Source organism: Lagopus leucura, unplaced genomic scaffold, assembly GCF_019238085.1.
Source record: "Lagopus leucura isolate 7727_CA_CO unplaced genomic scaffold, USGS_WTPT01 Super-Scaffold_100004, whole genome shotgun sequence".
Lineage (NCBI taxonomy): Eukaryota > Metazoa > Chordata > Aves > Galliformes > Phasianidae > Lagopus > Lagopus leucura.
This window is the reverse complement of record NW_024962264.1, coordinates 4,108,624-4,116,334: the sequence shown is the minus strand read 5'-3', so window position 1 is coordinate 4,116,334 and position 7,711 is coordinate 4,108,624.

The window sequence follows — 7,711 nt, the reverse complement described above, 5'->3', positions numbered from 1 at the left end:
CATTTGGAGCAGAGACTGATGACATTTTTGATCACATCCACTTAGTGATTGTTTGAGGATGTTAAAAACTACTGGAAGATACTGTTCCTTGTAGTTTCTCAGAAATGAGCTACTGGTGAAAATGCAGTTTGCTCTACGCAAAATTGCTAAAATCTGTACTAAATATTTTTGAAAAATGAACTGATGATCCCCCTTTTTAATCCTGTCATATATTATTTGTCATGGCAATACCCATGGAAAACACAGTTGCTTCTTTTACATCAAATAAAGAACCATGAAGAAGTCAGAATTGTTACTTTAAAAAAAAAAAAGAATAAATTATTTTGTGGATTCTCTTACTTTTGGAGTACTAAGAATCCAGTTTAATCTTTTTTTTTCCATCCTTAGCTACTACAACATTCACGTTAAAGTACACTTCTGTATCATTGGTTCAAGTTTCACTGGTGCGTATCTCAGACCATACACTGCCCACCCAAATAAATGTTGTCATCCAAAAGAGACTCTGTAGAGCTGTGACCAACAGAAAAATGGTTTACATGGGATTCAAGTGCCAACAAGCTTAGGAGAGCGTTACAAGATACACAATCCTGTCAAAAGTATGTAATGTGGATAAATTTGTTGAGCACAAAATGGCCCACAGTAAGGGATGAGAGTAGAATGTGAACATGCAGATCAGGGTACAGATCACACATGAAACCTAGGGAGGGCCGTGGTGCAACTGAAGTCTCCTGCATAAGTTTACTTCAGCTTACATCCTCCTGATGACCAAACTAAAAAATCATGTAACTCTGTACTGACTAAGGAATCTTTGCTTTATGCCAGACATATAGACGCTAACAGCTTGGAGTGGCAATCACACAAAAAAATTTGACTTGTCTCAGACAAACTCATGATGATTCCTTGTAACAGAAGAGTTGCTGGCACTGAGGTCCTGTCAGAATGACAAAAAGTATTGCCAAAAATGGACGTACAACACCTACAAGTAAACAAGCTATGATACAAGAGAAACCTAAGATAGACTTTTTTGTGTTTATTTTCTGTATTTCTATAAAAGAGAACAGTAAAACTGGAAGATAGTGCAGATTTGTAAAATTCCAAGTTTGCATTCATGTATATTAATAACATCTGTGCATGACAGCACATTATTACTGCTTTGAGGGAAACAGAGCCACTCAGCTGAAGAAAGTCACTGACTAATAACCATAAAGCAGAATCCACTGAAGTGGTAAAATGGGTTTTGTCCCCAATAATTTCTTCTGCTTTCTGGTTATTTCAGTTCAGTAATTTATTCACTCAGAGTTGAAAGCCAGCTGGGAAATGAAAAAAAGATTAAACCTAGTTTTCTTCATAGAATCTGTAGAATAAAACAACGTGATTGCTGATGAGCTTTCCTATTTCTACTTTGTCAGATACGAGCTAATCAGAAACAACCACCCCAACTCATTAACTGTAGATAGCACTGTACTAACTTCTTCCTTTTATACTCTTTTTTTTCATCTTAAATATGAGGTATGTTAAACGTAGATGTCATAGAATCACATAGAAGAGATCTCTGGAGATCATTTAGCCCAATTCCCTGCTAAAGGTTCTGTACAGCAGATTGAGTAGGAAAGAGTCTTTAATATCTCCTGAGAAGGAGACTCCACCATTCTCTATGTACAGTCAGTTCCAATGCTGTGTACCTAACTTGTGAGTACTTTCAACTCAGTTTTATGTTCTTTCCATAAGTGATTACAAGCAATACACCAAAAATGAACTTCAAAAAACACCATCCTTTACTTTCTAATAACAGAGGTACAAAGGTAAAGCAAGATTGAAGTCATGACTGAAAGGGATGATGCATGTCAACTCATTTCAGTAGAGCTGCTCACTGCTTTATTTCAAATTCATCCATGTCAGATTATAAAACTTAAGAAAACAAAACCAAATTGAAAACAAAACTCATCACCGCCAAGTAAAAGCTATGGTAAACTTCATTATTTTAAACATCAGATATTTTATCTTTTCCTCAGTGTCTCTCCTAAGCCTCCCATGTCTGCAGCAGCTGATCACAGTATTTCGTCATCTTTAATCCTGTCAAAACTATCAGCTCATCGACACTCTCTCTAGTGTAAAACTCACTGAACCACTGGCATAGCTACTGTTTCCCCTTCCCAAAATGCCCTCAGTAAGCTGTTTTCCCTACAGAAAACACTTGTATGTGAACAGCAAGGCATTAGGGTCATATGGAACTTTCCCAATACAGCCTCACACGTAGAAGTGGGAAGTTACTACATTCATTCAAATACCAGCTACTTTAGAGATGACAACCAGAGATTATCTCAAAGCTGTCAGCGTACAAAATGAAGAGACATAGGAAGCTGCAACTCTGCACGTCTCTTGTAAGCCATTGCCTCTGCTGGGGAAGAAATACATTCATTAGTTATTTCAGCAGCTCACGAAGCTTAAGCCTGAAGCAATTCTTTAGGTATTTTTAATAACATTACACACAGGATTATGAGTTAAGTGGCTGACTAATTGAGGGACAGCAATTTCCACGTCCTTCTGCTAACGCACAACACCTTGGTCTGAGGAGACTAATGACTTATATTGGGCACATGCTGCATTTCCTCAACCAATGAAGAAGATCAAAGTTTATAAAGTTGGCCTTCAACCTACAACTCTGTTTACGTGGTACATGAGATAAATACTAGGAGACTGCAGTCATGTGAGAACTGCCTGCAAATGTGTTCTCAATGATGTTTATTCAGCACCTTGAGTTAAATCTCATTCACTAATTCAATGGCAAAGTACACATTGCTTCCACTGAGAACGAGAGAGGATCAGTATTGCTATAAGGGAAAGGTTTAAATCCCACCTAAGATGTCCATATTAACAGAATACATTGATTTGTATTCTAGAATGAATCATTCACAGAAGGGTTTTCCTCTAGCTGGTCTGTGAGAGCAACCCGCAGTACTAATTTGTGTCTAAAGAACTAGCTGTAAATCTGCTTCATTCTCTAGTTAACTACAAAACTACAAAAACACAAACTAAAACTGAAATTAAAAAAAAAACAACACCTCAAACTGATTTGTGCAAGACTGTTACCTTCCCTAATCAACACCGTTAGCAGAAGAATGACTGAAAGCAAGCATTCAGAAAATGCATTTCTTGATTTTTCTTCGAAAAAGCACTTCTTGGAATCTAACTGCAAGTCAGTGGTAGGTTTTTATAGGCTTACAAAGCCTTTTCTATCAATATGCTGGTGTATAACCTGCCAATTATTAATCCCTTGTTGAATTCTACCTAAGTTTTGTACCTTAGTACAACTTTTCTGCAAACAAAGAACAATCATGATTTTTTTTTTCCAAATTAAACCCCAGCATAAACAGATATGTTGAGCCCATAGTGCTTTAAAAAAATGGTGCAGTGCCTCTGTAGAGATTCTGCAGTGAACTGGGGCAGTACTTCACCATACTGGTTCCAAGAGTCTGGAAGCAATGAACTCAGTTCAGTACTCAGTTACCTTGAAAGTTTCTGAGCAGCAGGTGGAGCAGACTGACACCCTGCACTTCAGTTCTTGAGCTCTTTCAGAGAAAGGAGCAGTCCTGAACAACTCACGTGCTGCTTTATACTAAATTTTTATTTTGTTTTATTTTATTTTTGTTACCCTTCTCTCCCAGCCTCCAAACAGAACTTCTAGCAAGAGTATTGTGGTATTTTTGCTCCTCTCGTGCTCAGGGAGAAAATCATTAGCTGTCTTTCCTAAATGAACCTGAGCCAGTGTTGCTGTTTTTTTGTTTGTTTGTTTGTTTGTTTATATATATATTAATTTATTTTTTATTATTTATAATAATTTATTTTTTATTATATTATTATTATAATATAATATAATATATTATATATTATATAATATATATATTATATATAATTATAATATAATTATATTATATTATATTATGAGGATTATTATATATATAAATAATATATTATTTATATTTTATTATTTATAATAATTTAGACCTATATAATATATATATAGGTCTAAACAGCTGCTTGAGTCTTGTAATTGATTTACCTCTTCCTGTGGAAATTTCATTTGTGATAGCCTGTACCAAAGACTTCAGAGCAGGAACAGCCCCACAGGCCAGTAGAGTTGAGGATTTCTGCCCTGCAGAGCTCAAAGAAGATGGAGATGATATCAGAAGGAAGGTTGAAGCATTTGCATCCTCACTTATTTCCTTATCAGAGGAAAAAATTCCCTACAATGGGAAAAAGGGGACAAAAATTCCTCTTCAGTACTGGGCATGAGCCCCGAAGTGTAAACCTAGGGGGCAAAGTATATATTTTCAGACTAGACTGACAGTATCTAGAAAACAGCAAAAAAATTTACTATTCCTATTGCTTCACATGATAATGACTCTGAATTAATTACTGCCAATTAATTATTACAGCATCTTAAAGCAAATACGGATATGATACAGAAATACAGCAATTAAAATTCCTTACTTTGGAGCATATTGCTCTGGTCAGTGGCCTGGACCATGAAAACAGTGTTGGCTTCTACTTTCTTTTGCTAAATCCCCACAGGAATTAAGCTACTCAACTTCTAAACCCAGACAGACAACGGATACAATCTCTCTCAGTTTTAATTCATGAGAAACAACCTTCTGAGTCCTTACCACACTCCCACTTCACTGGGCTATGATTTTCAGTTCCTTACCTCAAAATACATCAGTAGGTGCTGATACAGAGGGAGTGTAGGGTTTTGTATCCTTTGCTCCCTTTCCCTGACACACTGCTGAGTCTCAACTTCGTCTACTGCATAGGAGCGGATGATTTCACATGCTAGAACCAGAGAGGCAGAAAGAAAGGGAGAGACAATGCCCAGCATCCAAACCATATGAAGTGTCTCTTTATTTTCAGCTCTGTATGGCTCCATGCCTGTGACACAGCAAGAGGAGAGCACACGGCTCCATCAACTCCATTCTCTTCTTACATCCAGTGTAACACTGTCACCACTCCACCTATCTTCAAAGAAATAAGCCAGTAAGCTAAGGACGTTTGAACAAGAAGTCCATTGTAACTGTGCAGGAATAATCTCAGTCTTACTCTTCCGTGATCCTGTTGCACCAACATCACTTCAGCACACTGCTAACATTTAAGCCCTCATTTAATGAATTACAGGAGAATGGATTGGTAAAGAATGTACTTCTAGTCAACTCGTGTATTTTCGATTGGTCCCTGCAAATGACTTGCCATGTTTTGTTTTGTTTTGTTTTAGCACTTAAAGGTTAGACCAAATTTCAGATATATTTGCTCTGATCTGGATGTCAAAAATAAAGCTGAAGTCTTTTAATTGTGGAAGGATATTAGGTGATAAACGGCAAAGGTCACATTATGACCTGCACAACTGCAGCAGAGAAGTTCATTACCTCAGCTGTACAGAGAACTCAAAGAACCAATTTCCTAGCGGTCCCAAGAGACACGATGATTGACAGGAAGATAAATAGGGAACTACAATTTTAAGAAATATGGACCACCTTTGAATTTAGAGGAAATATGAAAAACAGAAGGGCCTTTTACAGAGCGAAATGCAAGCTTAAGAATAAAAGGAATAATAGCAATAAATATTCAAATTAAATGAGTATTTAAGCCTAGAGAAAAGTAAATTACTAAATCATAATGTTCTCTAAATCTGGATTAGTAGAGACTGCTGCTCTTCATATGAGATTATATATCATCCTTGAAAAGAGGGTTTAAGTAAAACTGGAGAAATGGGATTGGCTCCCAGTAAGAGGAATATTTCATTTTTGATTCTGATAATATTAACTGAAACCTACGTTTTAAGGAGGAATAGAAAAAAAAGAACTGATATGTTTATAGAACATAAACATAGAAAATAAAAGGAAATATTGCCAAATTTTGCCTGCTAGAAAATAAAAACAAAAAAGAAAACTGACTATTTATTCATTTAGATTTCCCTGAATGCTTCTTTTTCCCTCTGATAGCAGTGTTAAAGACAACATGGAGTGGTAAGAAAGCGCATAAAGCAGTTTCTTTTAGATATTTCCCAACGTAAATTCCAAACAAAAAAAATCCTACTGTTCATTCCTTTCTGATAGATATGACAATTATGGAAAACCAATGGAAGATATTGTTCCATTTCTTACAATTTCGTGTGTCCCAGTGCTTGCACTGTCCCATCTATGTGTGTCTATTTTTAGATGAGATTTGTCTTCAGAAGGAGTGGAGAAAAATATTCACAAGATCTGTGGGTTGATTCCATCATGGAGGAATGAAAAAAGCTTAACGGTATCTTAGAGCAAAATATGATATCCTTGTTATTTAAGATATCTGTTATTTGTTGATTTGTGGTGTATTTTTGTTATTTAGATATTCACATCACAGGATATAAAATTATTTAAAGTAACAGTGATTATACATGAGGAAATATTTTCTCATATTGAGTTGCTTACTTTCATTTCTTTTTTAAGATTTGTATGTGTGTGTGTGTGTGTGTGTGTGTGTGTGTCTTTTTAAGTTTGTTGTTGTTGTTTTTTTGTGCGAGGGTGGGGTTTGTCACATTGTCTGTATTTTGGATGGGGTTGCAGGATAAAAAACAAAGCCTGGAAAAATCTACATTGACTGAATATAGCCCAACTACAGTATATAGCAGTGAAGTTACTGTAGAAATCCCATGCTCATTAATGGCAATCATCATCTCTATAAATCAGGCTAAACCTTACTCACATCAACCATGTGCTCCTAAATAAATGACACATGGTCCTGGCAAAGACTATGAGAAAAGTGCAGTATTCCTTTGGTTTCATAAAATAAGGTAGAAAGAACTAAGTCTATTCTATACAGAACAATAGCAAACTTTAGTACATGATGACAGAATTTGTTTTAAATCTGGCAGGCTGTGTCATTCATCCACCCCTCTAAGCCAAAAGCTGTCAGAGAAAGATGTGACCACCTCATCAGAAAAATAAGGAAAAGTATTCCTGCCATAGACAAAGTAATAAAGCATTATGCTTTTTTCAGCCTCAACCAATCCACCACTCACATGTTCCTTAACACAGCTGAATCACAGCTGAAGAAAGAGTAGGTTCTTTATCTTCTGTTTCCTTCTAGAACTACTAGATTTCTCACATTTCCATAATCAATATGGTTACTTGTCCATATATGCTCATTCTCTATTGCTAGTCCGTAGGCATAAACTCCTCCTGTCCAAAATGCATGAAAGCAGAATTCATCAGAGACAGCAAACAAACTCCATGATCAAAACACAGTCTGCACTTTGGCAAAAACACGAAAGAGTTCTCAGAATTAAACCAGTGTAAACAATGTCTTGAGCTAGGCACAAGTGGACATTGCAAGTGTGCAACTAATTATATTAACATCACTTTATCCAGGTTAATTTACAGACAGGGATGTTTTCAACATATTATACTTGTTGAATGAGTCTAAAATATGCACAAATATATTTTGTACATCCATTATCTATGAAGTAAAGTAGCAGTTGGTAACACATAATTCATTTTAGAATTTGAAATAAAATATTTTTCCCTCAAAGAAAATTTCTGCTCTGCTTCAATAGCAACTATTAGGAAAAAAATGAGTAGACAGATTTTGTGCTGTGATCCAAAGATAGGCAAATCTGAATTATTGAACAGAAAGGTCAAATAAAAATTGTCTCCCCCCTCCCCTCCCCTCCCGTCCCCTC